Source organism: Lissotriton vulgaris, chromosome 5 (assembly GCF_964263255.1).
Source record: "Lissotriton vulgaris chromosome 5, aLisVul1.2, whole genome shotgun sequence".
Taxonomy (NCBI): domain Eukaryota; kingdom Metazoa; phylum Chordata; class Amphibia; order Caudata; family Salamandridae; genus Lissotriton; species Lissotriton vulgaris.
The window spans coordinates 1,208,778,270-1,208,795,044 of record NC_141693.1 but is presented as its reverse complement, the minus strand read 5'-3'; the positions used below and the strand labels follow the sequence as shown (position 1 = coordinate 1,208,795,044).

General features: G+C 47.3%; 1 long non-coding RNA gene across 1 annotated transcript in view; it reads left to right on the top strand.

The window, feature by feature from the left end:
* Positions 1–503: 503 nt before the first annotated feature.
* The window catches only part of LOC147712289 (uncharacterized), a 69,515-nt gene continuing 53,243 nt past the window's right edge, over positions 504–16,775 (top strand). Inside the window, exon 1 of the long non-coding RNA XR_015295744.1 lies at positions 504–670. This is a non-coding gene — a long non-coding RNA (uncharacterized LOC147712289). The remainder of the gene's footprint in view (positions 671–16,775) is intronic.

The window sequence follows — 16,775 nt, the reverse complement described above, 5'->3', positions numbered from 1 at the left end:
GTCGCAGTCCTCAGACTTTATCTTATTGGGAGTCCCCCTTCTTTATAGTTGTTGCCTTTATCTTATTGGGGTCCCCCTTCTTTATAGTTATTCGGGTGTTAATGCATGTACTTTAGGATCCTCTCCTAGGGCCTCATTTAAATGTACCTGGCAGGTATTTCCTCCTTTCTGGCAGTCCTCAGCCGTGAAGTGGCACTCTCCGCCACACCAGATCGTCCAGCACCCCTCTGCTGTATTTTCGGCTGCTCGGCCACACTCCCGAGGGGCGCCGCTAAACACCGTTGGGAGGGGAGGGGGGCAAGGCCACCCCCTGCAGGACAGAAAGGCATTGGGCACTGGGCCGCCGCTTGACTCTCCCAGGCGCTCCGTGCAGCCGCTCCCGCAGCAGGCGGGTCAGTGCTCACAAGGCAGGCCGCAGTCGTCACTCGAGCCCGCCCCCGGGCCTTGTCTGGGCCGCGCGCCTCGCCTCCCGGCGCTCGTTCCGCTAGACGGCCGCTGCAGACTCCTTCACCACGGCGGGGCACCCAGCTAGACGCAGCTTAGAGGGCGACCCCCCCCGTCACACACCTCAGTGCACCGCGCCCTACTTCAAGCAGCCCCAGAGGCCCCACGAGGCAGCCAGAGTCCCGTCACCCTCGCCGCCTCGACCCGCACAGCCAGCAGAAGGCAGGTAGGCGATCCGTGTTTTGTAAGGTTAGGTTCCGCTATAGTCTGGCGACATAATCCGCGGGTGCAGGGCAGGATAGCAGTGCGCAACACACAGGATTAGTGTAGGATAGTGTGGGGAAGCTAGGGAGCCCTCGGCTCAAGCGGCCATCACGGTCGCAAGCTAGCTCCGCCCCCTCCCCAAACGCTGATTGTTAACCAAATCTCAACCTTCCATTTCCAATACCATGCAACTAGTGAACGGCATCAAGCTGTTTTCTCTATGTGATAAACCCAATCCTTTGAAAAACAAACGAAAGGATGTGAGAGCAACTATCTTTACAGCCAAACTTCGAAACAATTCTCAGCTTTAAAACAGTTTATTACCCGTCCGGATGGTGAAATGACGTCCTCCGAGTCTGAACGGTTCCCGCTCTGCCGCGTTCAATCCATTAACCGACACTAGTCTCAGAAGTATAAGAGCTACACGAAACGTGGCAACCCATCGGCATCTTCTGTGTTTCAACAAAAACGAAGGACCACAAACTCCCACCTCGTTAATAATGCAACAACATGGCGACCATATATGAAGGTCTACTTGATGCCAATTCCATAACTCACGGATACCTCTGCATTACGATAACTAGGAATATATTTCCCTGTTATTTAGTTCTACGTTCTTAATCTTCCACATATATTATCAGACCACTCTCACAGGTGTTTATGCAAATGTTAGTACTGCCATGCATTGTGATTGATAGTTAATCCCATGTACTTGACCGTTATTGTGCACTAGTAATGAGCACTGTTCATGTAATACATTTCTAAACTGATACATTCATAACCTGCAATCAACCTGATACACACTGGTACAGATATTGTTTGTTATCCAGACGTTCATACTTTTGCAGGCATGTCAAGGCCTATTTTTGCAGTTTGGAAATACTATTCGGCCATATGGTTTTGGCCAGAGACTGTTCTGTGAATGCTTATGACATTCCATCTCCTAGGACTTACGGCTTTCTGGACTTGCGATTACAACGCCAGACCTAGTATTTTTCAGGAGTTCCTATAGAGACGCATTCGCCGATATGGTCAGCTCAAGCGTATTATTACTGTTTTGGGCTGCTGTATTGAAACTGCCAACGAACACGGTTTTACATTGCTCTGACAAGACTATCTAACCTTGAAAAAGTCGAAAGGACGAAACACGTGTCAGTTGCTCCTGTTGTCTGTATGTATCAAGATTTGGAAATATCTCAAGGATAAAACTACGTACAAAAGAGAAATAAAGAAGCTTGAATACGTACTATACACCTTCATTTATGTTATAATACTAATATGTGTACAAATTGATCTCTACTTACGGACTACTATTGTGTGCTTTGGTACTAATTTGTTTGATAGTTTTGGCCTAGAGGTTTGCTCCTACTGGCTGTGCAACCTGGGTGGCAGGGTGGCTAGAACCATAATCGCACCACCAGCTCAGACTATTGTTTGGTAAGCCCTTACTATTCCCGTATTGTAATATACAGATGTGAAAATTTCTTGCTTGGCAGAGCCACCAAATGGGTTTTGGTGCCACGTTTTCTGGTATCAATCAGAATTGTTGCATTTGGATGCTATGTTTATATATGATGTAAACGTCAGTAGAGGGAAGGGCGCGAATGTTTTTTTTTTTATTACAAAGAGGGAACAAGTGGTAAAAAATGTGTAATGTTTGTGCATGGAGAACAGCCCTGCCAGTAGCAAATGGTTGATCAACATTAGAATTGGTGATGAAGGGGTTCACAAAGTCAGATCAAGAGTGGTTTTCTAAACAACGTAAGCTTAAGGTTTACTTGGCATTCTATGATGAGGAGTATTTAAATAATATGCATAATAACGAATCACACAGTAATTGTGAAATGTTTTATTTGTCACTTGTAGTGATAAGCCCAGTAATAATGAGTCACACGGTAACTGTTAAATGTTTTATTTATCATTTGTAGTGACCCCTGACGAAGGGCTCCTGTAGCCTGAAATGCATTGGGTTTTCAATAAACACTGCCTGCGACGAATTTTGCATCAGTTTGTGTTGTGGTTTATAGGCCCAGAGGGGCACATCTTGAGCATGGGAAACTTTTGGAAATAGCAGTACATTCCGCGTGTGGATTAAAAGAGGAATTTGAAGAAAAAACATAAAGAGTAAAGGGAATACACTAAGTAAAAAGGAGGAAAACACAAGCAGCGGTGCAATGTCGCATTTCAGCTGTGCGATTGGTTTGGGGCGAGATGACTCCCCACACTAAGTTGATTTCATTGAGGTAACTATGGGCTTGTTACCTAACCAGTGAGCACGCATTCTTGGAGGAGTTTCATTAAAGATGGTTAACATACGAACTAAAAAAGGTGTGCATCTCAGCACTATAACAGATGATCATGAATATTGCCCAAACTTGGGATAGCACCTGGCAAACAAAAAGGACGAAGAAGGAAAATCAGATAACAGAGCAATACTCCACACATTTGGTGAACATCACGGTTCGTCAAGCAAGTCGGTGTTGAAGTTGGTGTGAAATGGCCTTTTATAACATTTAAATCCGAAAGGTGAACATGATAATGAGTTCAGAGTGTTTATACTAGTTTTATACCATGTGATTAATTTCAGAAAAGTGGACACTGTGCATTTTGCTTAAGATGTTTTTTCAGGATGAGGTCGGATTAACATACTGCATTATGGGAAATGTAGTGTTTCTAGTTTGCAAGTAACTTCATGGTGGGAAAAGTCTGACTTACAGGCCAATTAGGTGGAAGGAATAAGGGAGGGACTTGTGTGGGTGGATTTGGTTTAAGTTTGGAGGGAGGAGGTTGTAATTAATCACCCTTTGGTTTGGAGACAGGAACGGATGGGTTTGAATTTTTGCAGAAGGTATGTGTAATGATGTGAAGGTGATTGCGGGTGTGGGTTGAATGTTGTGTTGGTGCGGTGACAGCATCAGTTAATGGTAGAATGGTTAAAGGGTATTGGGTAGTTAAGTGAGTGAGGATGAGTTAGAAGAAAGGTAATGTGAGTCGTATGGGATTCAGTATAAATGGGAGGTGGAGCAGAGAGTTTGAGGTAGATGACAAGTACACGGGTAGCAGGGAACAAGCATAGAGGGGGACAGTTGAATTTATGGGTTAAGAGAGGAGGTAGATTGTTATAGGTGAGAGAGCAGGTGAGGGGGGTATATAAGGACGAGGAATGATGTAAACGTCAGTAGAGGGAAGGGGGCAAATGTTTTTTTTTATTACAAAGAGGGAAGAAGTGGTAAAAAATGTGGAACGTTTGTGAATGGAGAACAGCCCTGCCAGGAGAGGATGGTTGATCAACATTAGAATTGGTGATGAAGGGGTTCACAAAGTCAGATCAAGAGTGGTTTTATAAACAACGTAAGCTTAAGGTTTACTTGGCATTCTAAGATGACCTCAGAGAACACAAAAACTCTCAACCCATGAGATCAGAAACCTGTTGGGTGGTGGCTGACTGGCAGGGACCAGCCAGCCAGTACACTATAAGTAGGTCGTTTGGCAGGGACCCAGGGCACACTCAACCCAAGTGCATCAGAAATTTGGCAAAAATTGGAGGGTTACTACATAGCCGCTCTGTCATATATAGCTTTTAAGATGGCCAAGACTTTCAGCATCCTGTGTCCCATTTCAAACAAAGCCATCATTTCCATACTTACCAAGGAGGAGAAGGATCCCCTTGTATGATTTAGTTATGATCTGCTATCCCTTATCAATGTTGTAGTTAAAATTCTCACATGGTGCTACCATACAGGTTGCAAAAGTTGATACTCCTAGTAATACACACTTCCCGGATGGTATACGTACTGGGGTGATTGTCCGTTGGAACACCTAAGCACACTCCCAACTTTCATGGCTGATGAGGAACAGTCCATTGGACACTTTGGCCTGCCTCTGGATGCCAGAAAGGCCTTAGACCAGGTAGAATGGAGATTACGTTTTCCACACACTCAAAAGGGCTAGACTTGGTGACCATTTCATATCCAAGGTAAGTTGACTATATCATAGCCCCATTGCCAATATCAAATGTTATGGTTTTATGTCAGGTCGATTACCATTGCATTTGTTACATACCAGGGAGGCCTACAGTCATCCCTCCTGCTCTGCCTACAACTGGAACCACTGTTCGCCGGAGCACAACAATCGGCTGATATACACAGGATCCAAACAATGGCTGCTCAAATAAATTTACCCTGATTTGTAGATGATATTCTGCTTACTCTTCTCATACCTGACTCATCGATCCTCGTGGCGAAGTCTTTAATTTATTCAGTCTGTGTTCTGTGGCCTCAAAATTAACTGGAGTAAATGTGGGTCATGCTTATGTCCCGAATCACCATGAATTCGTGCTTGTGGGACCTGCATATGCAAATCCAAGTGACCTGATGTACCTGGGGGATCTGTAGTAAGCGAGGGCTGGAGAAGATGGTTGAAGATCAACTGATGGACTCAGTTCAACCTGTTGATGTGAAGGAGAGTGCAAACTTTCCAGATGACTGTGGAACCCAGTTGCAGTTATATCTTTGGTATGTTACCATTACCGGGCTGCAGATCTTGGCTGGCCTGGATAAAAACAGACACTTAGCTATACATTTGCAGGGGAGTTGGGGGTTAAGCCTAGGTTGCAACCCTGGAAACTCTGGACTCATACAGTGTTTGGAGGCCTTAGATTGCCTAATATAGCATATGGCTTATCTAATAGTCACAAATATCCTACTTCCTGCCATGCACAAAAGAAAACCCACAGTGAACAACCATTGGGAGAGAGCTTCATGGCTCACAGCCATGCCACAGTGGTGTAACAATAGCACCCGCAGTGCAGGAGGCCTGAGCTCCAGGAGGCCTCCTCCGGCACTTGAACGACGGGCACCTGAGAGCTCTTGAATGGTTCCGGAGCATGTGGGGGCTCCCTCTATGTACTTTGCGGGGTGGGCCCCCTCAAGTTTCTTTATGCCACTGTCATGCTGTTACGGACACACCATGATGCAGATTCAACCTCTAAGGCAACCCGATCATACATTCCATCTTTAGTACCTGAAAACACAAACACAAACTGGCCTCCCACTGAACAATACTTGTAGATGTCATTAGTCTAAGGAATAATAGTTCTATCCCCAGGCATCACTACATCAAACAACAACTCGGAGATATAGGACTGAGTGTATGCTGGTCAAATAAATCTCTAATAAATAATAGTACTAAGGAGAAATACTGGGCCCCCTTACATAATGCATACACTTGACCTTGGAGCACCCCGTTTTCCCCCCCGTAGGCACGTAAAGGAGAAACAACCCCCCCCCTCCTCTGTAACTAACTTTAAACCACGGTAGCATCACCTTTCATAGCCATTCAAACACCTACGGTGCGGTGAAGGGAAAACTTAATCCTTGGATTTTTGTTTGACCTCAATTCTCACGGCACCTTCTGTACTTTCTTTCCTCTCCTATGAGGCTCCGGGGAGACCATCAGGGTCCTGAGGATAAGGAGAAGACAACACCACTTCCCGTTTCCCCATCCAGATCATCATCAGAGACATCAGAAGAAGAATCTACCGAGGGACCATCCGCCAAGCCCATCACCTCTTCCTTTGTTTTCAATAAACCACCTTCTTTTAAACCACTACTCCAGCCTCCACGCCTGTGTATAAAACCCGCCCTCCCACAGGTGGTGTCAGAAGTGGGATCCCAAGGCAAATTGGAGGCTGCACTAGCAAAGATGGCCGAAAATCAAGAACACCTTGGTAAAATATGGAACGGTTTCTGAATGTCGTAGAGGAAGATCGAGACAAAATGCAGAAAGTTCTCACGGGGCAAGGACAATCTCATGGAGCAGCCATGGACAAACTCGCTGAAGCCCTAGGACAACAAAGGGGCCCCACCACTTTGCCATCTGTAGTGTTGCAACAATATGTGGCGGGAGAGGACCCTGAATTTTTCTTTAACAATTTCGAGAGAATTGCAACAGCCGCATCATGGCCTGCAGAAAAATGGGGGCAATATCTGGCACCCCTGTTATCAGGTGTCCTACAAGCAGCCTACCAGGCAGCGACCCTTCAAGGAGCTGTCCCTTATGCGGATATAAAGAAATGTATCCTAGAAAGATTAGGGATAGACGACGAAACATACAGAGTAAAGTTAAGGCAAATGAAGGAAGGACCTCAAGAAACTCCACGTGCCTTATACTTTAGAGTAAAGGATATGGCAGATGAGTGGCTTAAACCTGCAACTACTGATAAGGACGGGATCATGGCCAAGATCTATCTAGAACAATATCTAACGTCTCTCCACCCTCCGATTCAACGCTGGGTCCGACAACAGGCAAACCTTACTTTGGAAACAGCTGTAGAGATAGCTAGTGCGTACAATAGAGCTCAGGATTTGCAAAAAGGAAAAGAAGAGTCAACAGGGAAGACAGGGGACACGCCATTCATCAACCTCCTCATCCTCCTTTAGTTAAGAAGCCTGAACCTCTTGCATTTCTACTCAACATACCATCCCCTACAGCTCTTCTTATTCGTTCACCACAGGAGGAGGAATCGCTATCGTCCATAAGAAATCCATCCGCATCTCAACCAGCTCTGACGCCAACCTCGCCAACTCCGAACACCTTCACTTCCAGATCCACATCGACCCCAAGACCACACTCAGAGGCACCCTCCTCTACAGACCACCAGGACCCCGCGCAAAATTCAGTGAAGACATCACGGACTTCATCACCCCACACGCGCTCCCCTCCAAAGAATACATCCTTCTGGGAGACCTCCACTTTCACCTTGAAAATATCTACGACCTCGTGGACAACCTCGCCAACCTCGGACTTAAACAACTAGTCACTTCCCCCACCCACATCGCAGGTCACACACTCGACCCCATCTTCACATCCAGCAATCATGTCTCCTTCGGCCACACCACGGACCTCCTCTGGACTGACCACAGCTGCGTTCACTTCACCTACAACAAACCAAAACCCAACATCCACCTCCAACCTACCCTGCAAAGAAACTGGAACAAAATCACCACGGACCAAATCTCCGCATCGCTCCTTCAAAACTCCCCAGCCCCCTCTTCTAACGCCAACGAAGCCGCCGCTAACCTCACCCTATGGTTATCCAACACCGCCGACACCTTAGCACCACTGAAAAAACGGCAAAGCAAACCTGGCAGCAAGAAGGCCTCATGGTTCAACGATGATCTCAAGAAGTCCAAGAAACTCTGCCGCTCCCTTGAAAAAGCCTGGAAAAAAGACCCAACCACCAGCACCAAGGTCGCCTTCAAAAACGCCACCCGCACTCACCACCAACTGATCCGAAAAGCCAAGAAAACAGCATTCAAGGATCGACTTGACAACAACGCCCACAATAGCAAGGAACTTTTCAACATCGTCAAGGAATTTTCCAATCCCTCGGCCAACTCCAACGACATCACCCCCTCTCAAACCCTCTGCGACTCCCTAGCATCATTTTTCCACAACAAGATTGCAGACATCCACAACAGCTTTGACAACCAACCCGGAAATCAACCCACCCTACCATTTGCTGATCATCTTCCCCCTGTGAACATTCTCAACGACTGGAACCCAATCTCCGCTGAGGACACCATCCGCCTGATGAATTCAATCCACTCAGGATCCCCCACAGACCCATGCCCTCACCACATCTTCAACAAAGCAGACTCCGTCATAGCTCCGCACCTCAGAGACGTCATCAACTGCTCCTTCAACTCCGCCACCTTCCCGGAAGACTGGAAACACGCTGAACTCACCGCCCTTCTGAAAAAACCAACAGCGGACCCCACCGAACTCAAAAATTACCGCCCCATCTCGCTTCTCCCATTCCCGGCCAAAGTCATCGAGAAAGCTGTCAACAACCAGCTCGCCACCTTCCTCGAAGCCAACAAATCCCTCGACCCCTCACAATCTGGCTTCCGAGCAAAACACAGCACTGAGACCGCCCTCATCGCAGCAACAGACGACATTCGAACGCTACTAGACAATGGAGACACAGTCGCCCTCATCCTCCTCGACCTCTCCGCAGCCTTTGACACAGTCTGCCACAGCACCCTCCTACAACGCCTCTATAACATCGGAATCCAAGGAAAAGCACTTGAATGGATCACCTCGTTCCTCACCGGAAGAACCCAGAGAGTCCGCCTCCCTCCATTCAAGTCCGAGGCCTCTGAAGTCATCTGCGGCGTACCACAAGGATCCTCACTCAGTCCCACCCTCTTCAACGTATACATGAGCCCCCTCGCGGCCATCGCACGCCAACACAACCTCAACATCATCTCTTACGCGGACGACACTCAACTGATCCTCTCTCTCACCAATGACCCCAGCACCGCCAAAACTAACCTACACGAAGGAATGAAAGAAGTTGCCGAAAGGATGAAACAAAGCCGTCTGAAACTGAACTCAGACAAAACAGAAGTCCTCATCTTAGGTACATCCCCCTCTGCATGGGACGACTCCTGGTGGCCGGAAGCCCTCGGAAAAGCACCCATCCCAACAGACCACGCACGGAACCTAGGCGTCATCCTGGATTCTTCACTCTCAATGAACAGACAAGTCAGCGCCGTATCCTCTTCCTGCTTCAACATTCTTCGCATGCTCAGAAAAACATTTCGCTGGATCCCCTCCGATACAAGGAAAACAGTCACCCACGCTCTGGTCACGAGCCGACTGGACTACGGAAACACCCTCTACGCGGGCACTACCGCAAAACTCCAGAAGAAACTCCAACGAATCCAAAACGCCTCAGCCAGGCTCATACTAGACCTCCCACGCAACGAACACATCTCTGGTCACCTTAAAGACCTCCACTGGCTACCCGTCAATAAGAGGATCACTTTCCGACTGCTTACCCACTCACACAAATCACTCTACGACATCGGACCAGACTGCCTCAACTCACGACTGTCCTTCTACACCCCCTCCCGCCAACTACGTTCTTCCAACCAAGCCCTCGCCATTGTACCTCGCATCAACAAGACCACCATGGGAGGCAGATCCTTTTCATACCTGGCTGCTAAAACATGGAACTCACTCCCCGCTTACCTTCGCCTTACCCAGAACCACCTAGCATTCAGAAAGCAACTTAAAACGTGGATATTTGACAAGTAATCATCCTCCCCTTCCTAAGCGCCTTGAAACCCTCTGGGTATGTAGTGCGCTATACAAAATCCTATGACTTGACTTGACTTGACAAAAAGAGGAACCAATGGAGATAGGGATGGCCCGCAATTATTACTGTTCAACAACAGAAAGAAGGCCACCCCCATATAGGTGCACTGTCGCTGTAAACGGCCAGCCCTTAACCGCCTTAGCTGACACCGGATGTTTACATAGCGTAGTCAGACCCCAAGACCTTGGTAATAACCTAGGACCCATAGACGGAGTGGTAGCCATTAGGTGTGTACATGGGGACACAAAGCCATACCCCACTGCTCAAGTTCAGATCCAACACCCTCAAGATACTGGAACATCCTTAACAGTAGGCCTCATTCCCCGATTGCCCGAACAAGTAATCTTAGGAAACGATTATCCCAAGCTAACACAGTTGTTACAGAAGGCACCTGTAGCTGATAACGAATGGCTAGCTACCGCTCCTTTTTCAATTGATACCGGAAAAGAATGGCCATCTTCCAAACCCCGGAAGAGTCGAAGGCAAAGAAGGGCGGAGAAAGGGAGAGAACCCTTGGTGATGCTCATTATACCCGAAGAGAACCCATGGGAAACAGACAGGAATTTCCATGTTGCTCAACGGGAGGACCCTCTCCTTCAAGAAGCATGGAACAAGGCACTTGAGGGCGAAGATCCACATCATGTAGGTCCTTATTTCTTTGTCAAACATGGTTTATTGTATAGAAAAGGTAGTCTTAATCAGAAAGCCCAGTTGCTAGTCCCCGAGCCGTTCAGAGAAAAGGTGTTATACCTAGCTCATAGCCATCTACTAGGGGGACATTTTGGGGCTGATAAAATAGAGAAAACCATACTGGAGAATTTCTACTGGCCAGGGATATACCATCAGGTGAAACAATACTGTAGGGAATGCCGAATCTGCCAGAGAGACAGCCGTTACCAACCCCCGAGGGTGCCCATGCTTCCCCTCCCTATAATTGATGTTCCATTTAGTTGAGTTGGTATGGACATTAGAGGACCCTTGCTACCATGACGAAGTGGGTGTCGTTATGTCCTTGTTATTGTAGATTATGCTACACGGTTCCCCGAAGTGATACCTCTCCGCCATCCAGACACTACTAATATTGCCAAAGCTATGATTGGTGTTTTCTCTAGGGTAGGGTTCCCGAAAGAAATATTGACAGATCAAGTAACACCTTTTGTTTCCAAAATGATGCGAGACATTTGTACTCAGTTAGGGGTGAAACAAATAAAGACGGCAGCCTATCACCCACAAACTGCCGGGCTGGTTGAAAGATATAATGCCACCATTAAGACCACCTTAAAAAAAACTACTGGCATTAGAAGCACGGAAATGGGAAGATATTCTCCTGTTGGCCCTATTTGCCATTAGATGTAAAGAGCAGAAAAGTACTGGGTATTCCCCGTTGGAATTGTTGTATGGTCATAAACCCCGCACTTTACTTGACATGGCCCAGGAGCTATGGGAAAGAGAACCAGACAATACGAAACCTCTCTTGGAATATGTATCAAACCTAAAGACACATTTGAGACAAATCCGGGATACTGTTCGCAATTACCTGGAAAATGCACAGATTGCCCAAAAAGGTCATTATGACAAAGGGACTAGGAAGAGATCTTTTCAAGTAGGAGACCTCGTCTTGCTTATGATGGCTTCCTCAGACCAAAATCTTTTGGGGCAATGGCAGGGACCATACAAAGTCATCGCTCAAGTGACCCCGGTAACATATCGCATTGAAACCGATTCCACCAAGCATATATCCCAGATTTACCACAATAATTTGCTTAAAAAATGGGAGGGCCCTTTACCTGTGACGGTGAACGTGGTAGAACCCCAAACCCCTCGGTTCCACCAGAGCATTGATATGGAGTTACCGTCTTCCCGGAGAACCGAATTGATCACAACTTTACATCCATGGTCCCATATCTTTTCCACCTCTCCCGGGAGGGTTACTGTCATTGAACATACCATTAAAACTCCACCGGGTAAACGGGTCAGATTAAGACCATACCGTATACCCGAATCTCGCCGTCTGGTAATAAGAGAGGAGATACAAAAGATGCTTCAAATGGATATCATCGAACCATCCAGGAGCGAATGGAATTCGCCCATTGTCCTTGTGCCAAAGCCGGATGGCTCAGTCAGATTTTGTATTGATTTTCGCGAGGTAAACAAAATATATGAATTTGACACCTACCACCTTCCACGGGTGGATGAAATGGTGGAGAGATAGGGAGAGCTAGGTATATAAGTACCCTTGATCTGTGTAAGGGGTACTGGCGATACCCCTCAAAAAGGAAGACAGAGAAAAAACAGCCTTCTCCACCCCTGATGGGTTATACCACTTTAAGATGATGCCATTCGGCCTACATGGGGCCCGGCAACCTTTCAGAGAGCCATGAACTTGATACTGAGAGCCCATGACGACTATGCCGGGGCTTATATTGATGATATTGTGATATAGCGATACATGGGACCAACATCTGTCACACCTTTCTCAAGTAATTCAGATGTTAGGATCATACGGGTTGAGAATAAATCCGGCCAAAAATCACTTGGCTGCTCAGACAGTCAAATACTTAGGTTATCTGTTAGGGGAAGGAGTTATAAGACCTCAATCGTCCAAATTGACAGCCATATCACAGATCCCAGAACCAAAAAAGACTTAAGAGCTTTTCTTGGGTTATTAGGTTACTACCGACGGTTCATACCTATGTTTTCCCAAGTAGCAGCTCCGCTAACCGACCTCCTTCAAAAGAATAGCAGAACAGAAGAGATCTTGAGATTCCCTCCGGCAGAGGTAATACACTCTTTTGAAGCCCTTAAAAACTGCCTGACTTCGGATACTGTTCTGATAAGCCCATATTATGACCGCCCCTTCATCTTACAAACAGATGCCTCTGATCAGGGTCTAAGAGCAGTTTTATCACAGGAAACCCCACAAGGTGAGAGACCTATACTCTACATTAGTCGCAAACTCTTTCCCCGAGAAAAAAACTATGTGACTATTGAAAAAGAGGCACTGGCAATCAAATGGGCCATTGACTCTTACAATATTATCTGGAAGGAAGGGAGTTCACCCTTTTTACTGACCATGCACCCCTAGAATGGCTAGCTAGAAATAAGGGACACACGAAAGGGTACTCAGATGGTTTCTATCTCTACAGCCCTATAGGTTCCATACTAGACACAGGAAAGGGAAAGAACAAGGCAATGCAGACTATCTGTCCAGATATCCCCAAAGTACAGACCCTAGAAGAAGGACAGCAAGGGAAAGGGGATGCGAGACGGACCCCGGAATACATGAGAGCTGTACCGATTTAACCTCGGGAGGGACTATACTCAGGCGGGTCACGCATCGCGGCCATCCTACCGGACTTCCGCAACCATCATCCTCTGCTGTTTTTCCCCAGGGCGCGATGACAGGAAGAACCCGGAAATGACCCGGACAGAACCCAGAAGCAATAGGAATGAACCAATGAAAGGCGACGTCATTCAAGGGTCAGGGAGAGAGAGAGTTGGCGCGCAAGACGAAGAGGAAAGCAGGAAAAAGGAAACTGATACAGCAGACGCGGGACCGAGTGAAGACGCGGGACCCGTGGAAGAAGACGCGGGACCCGTGGAAGAAGACGCGGGACCCGAGGAGACCAAGACGCCAGTGAACCAGGAGGTGGAAGAAGACAACTGGAGCGAGGACTGGTGGTGTCCGGAGGAGGCTGGAGAGCGGCCGTGACTCGGGAGAAGAGTTGCGGCGGGGCCGGTGAGTGACACTGCTCGAGGGAATTGGGAAGTGGGAGGGAGAGTAGGGTGGGACCCGTAATAACCTGGAGGGCTTTGCCGGACAGCACATTGTGTTTTGATTTCTCTAGTCACCTGCTGTAGAAAAGCACTCGCGATTTGATATTTGGCACTTGACCCTGGAGCACCCCGTTCCCCCCCCCCCTCTAGGCACGTAAAGGAGAAACAACCCCCCCCTCCTCCACTGTAACTAACTTTAAACCACGGTAGTGTCACCTTTCATGGCCATTCAAACACCTACGGTGCGGTGAAGGGAAAATTAATCCTTGGATTTTTTTTTACCTCAATTCTCACAGCACCTTCTGCACTTTCTTCCCTCTCCTATGAGCCTCCGGGGAGACCATCAGGGTCCTGAGGATAAGGAGAAGACAGCACCACTTCCCGTTTCCCCATCCAGCTCATCATCTGAGACATCAGAAGAAGAATCTACCGAGGGACCATCCGCCAAACCATCACCTCTTCCTTTGTTTTCAATAAACCACCTTCTTTTAAACCACTACTCCAGCCTCCACACCTGTTTATAAAACCCGCCCTCCCACAATGAGTTTAACATTCAAACGTATTCCATATAAGAGCCCTCATAAGGGTGCACGTGCATCAATATATATGCCAGTGGTTCCCAAATGTGTACGCCAATAAGGTAATATGAATTTTATGATCAATTGTGTCCCCTAACGTAGACCCCAACGGCTCCATGTACGTGCTTCAAGTACATGTATGTTCCCTCTACTTCCAGCTATGAAGACGCAAATACATTTGCGTTCAACGTTAACATGTCCTCTTTCAGACCCACCATGAATGGGTCGGATATTCGGTTCCTAAGTGTGCCTTGCCAACGTCTTTATATGGTGCACTTTCATGTTTTACTAGCTTTGGTGAGTTAGGCCCTGATTCCTGCCATCGAGCCCTTTCTGCCTTCTGTTTCTGAAACCTACAGTCTGATACTTCCTGACCTCTGCCTTACTCCCTGTGCGGCGAGCGGTGCCTGGCTCGGCCTGCTTGCCTGCCAAGACTGTATTCAGCCTTCAAGTTATCTGCTCCGCTCCTCGAAAATACATTCCTGTCTAGTAGTTTAGGTAAACATCCTTCCCAGCTGCAGAGCAAAGGGCCCGGCCTCACTGTCTCCATGCAAGTAATTCATAGCTCCTGTTACCATGGTAGGCCCATGCCCCCTTGCTTTACACGTAGACACGTAGCCGCATATGCACGCACTAGCAGTCAGTATAGAATAGCCTCTGCCCGAGAGACCTTTCCTTCTAGATAATACAGTTCCTCAAACACAAGATATTAGATATGATTTGGGATTAGGTTGTTCTGACACCCCAGACTTCTGTCTCCTCATGTAGGGCTAAATGTCAAGTCCCCTTCACCCTCCAGTTCCACCTCATTCCCACGTCATGCTGCTGCGCGCGCATCTCTGCCATGTATTTCTGCTGACACTGCAGGATTCTTCTATGGATCCACCCACCTGTGATACGTTCCATGTGACGTTGTATAGCACACACCTCCGTGTACGCCCTCATACACGCCTTCTGTTACGTACATGTGTTCTTATCTCGTTTATCTCAGCTGTTACGCCTTCTGCATCAATCTCTACTGTAATGCATTGACTATATATATGATGTTCCGTTAATAAATCATTGTACATGTCCATGTCCATTCCCTTCCTGAACCCTTGTGGTGATGGAACATGATACCTGGTTCGAACCAATTTCTTTTTAAGGAATAAAACCCCTTTTAAAACCTCAAATACCACGGATTCTGTCTCTTATTTTTGACTGAGTTATTCTTATTGAACTTTACCGCATAAATTAAGTATAGGTAATTTAAATTTACCACATAATTGGCGCCCGAACAGGGACCCCTCCCCCACCTTACGCGCCGGCGGTGCGTTGCAGGCCCGGCCCCCTGCCACAGCCGGACGGACAACTACGCGTATCCGCAGGATTTCCTGTATCTCCCTCAGGCCAACGGAGGTGACTGAGGCTGCGATCGACACCCAGACGAGGCGGTGAGGAGTGCGGAGGATCCCGACCAGAGCCTAGCTGAGAGAGCAAAGTCCGAGGTATTCGGAGGCCCACCAGTTCCGAAGTACCTACGTCACGAGTCCAGTCCAGTCGAGTCCAGGGTCCAGTCCAGTATCGAGTTTCCGAGGCCTTCAGTTTCCGTGCTTCCCGGTGAGTACCGTTGCTGGGGACGCATCTGGACGGGTGCATTGATTTGTGCCCGGTCAAGACGGGTTTGGGTACACAGACCCGGTCTGCACTGTTTAGCAGTGTATCTGTACTGTTTAGCAGTATATCGAGTATGCAGGTAGCTAGTTTTATTTTAATTATTGTTGTTCGTTTTCAAAATGTTTAAATGTGTTTTAATGTCGTGGTATGAGTGATTGTTCAACCTTCATTATCGTGTATATTGTATTAATTGTGTCCAAGTCCGAGTAAGTATCAAGTACCAAGTAGTACGGCTGAAACATGCCGCTGTTCTCTAAACTAAGACAGATAGGAACCAGAAAAGGGATACTAGAGGAAGCTGTTCCCATTCCACCCAGGGACACTCCAGGGTATTTTATGTACCACAAACACGGCTTAGATGCTGTATTATATCTCGATTTGTGGGTGGATTACACCAAAGATCTAGCAGAGAATCAGAGATGGCCCGCTACTGGGACATGGGATGCCGAGTGCATCATGAGAGTAGAAGAAGCATTATGGAAAAAGAAAGCCAGACAGTCACAGAAAGATGCCATTGAATTATGGCGTAAAGAATCACACAGACGGACAGAAAAAGCACTCAGAAAAGCAGAGAAAAGTAGAGAGGATTCAGACAAAGCCCGAGAAAACGTATTAGTTGAAGAGGGGATACGAGTTAAAGCAGAACAAGTAGACCGACAACGAAACACTCTTATGAATGATATGTATCCTCTTCTGGCCGAGGGTTTACCTAAGGCCACTCCGGAAATACCGAAGGATCTGCCCCCTCCATTGCTCCCGACTAAAGTACGTCACAAGACCACAAAAGACATATTCCTTTCTTCCTATTTAGACGACGTAGCTCCCGCATATACAAATCCACGTGTCCCTGCGCCACCCGATGATAGCACCCCACCCCGAGATAATCTTCA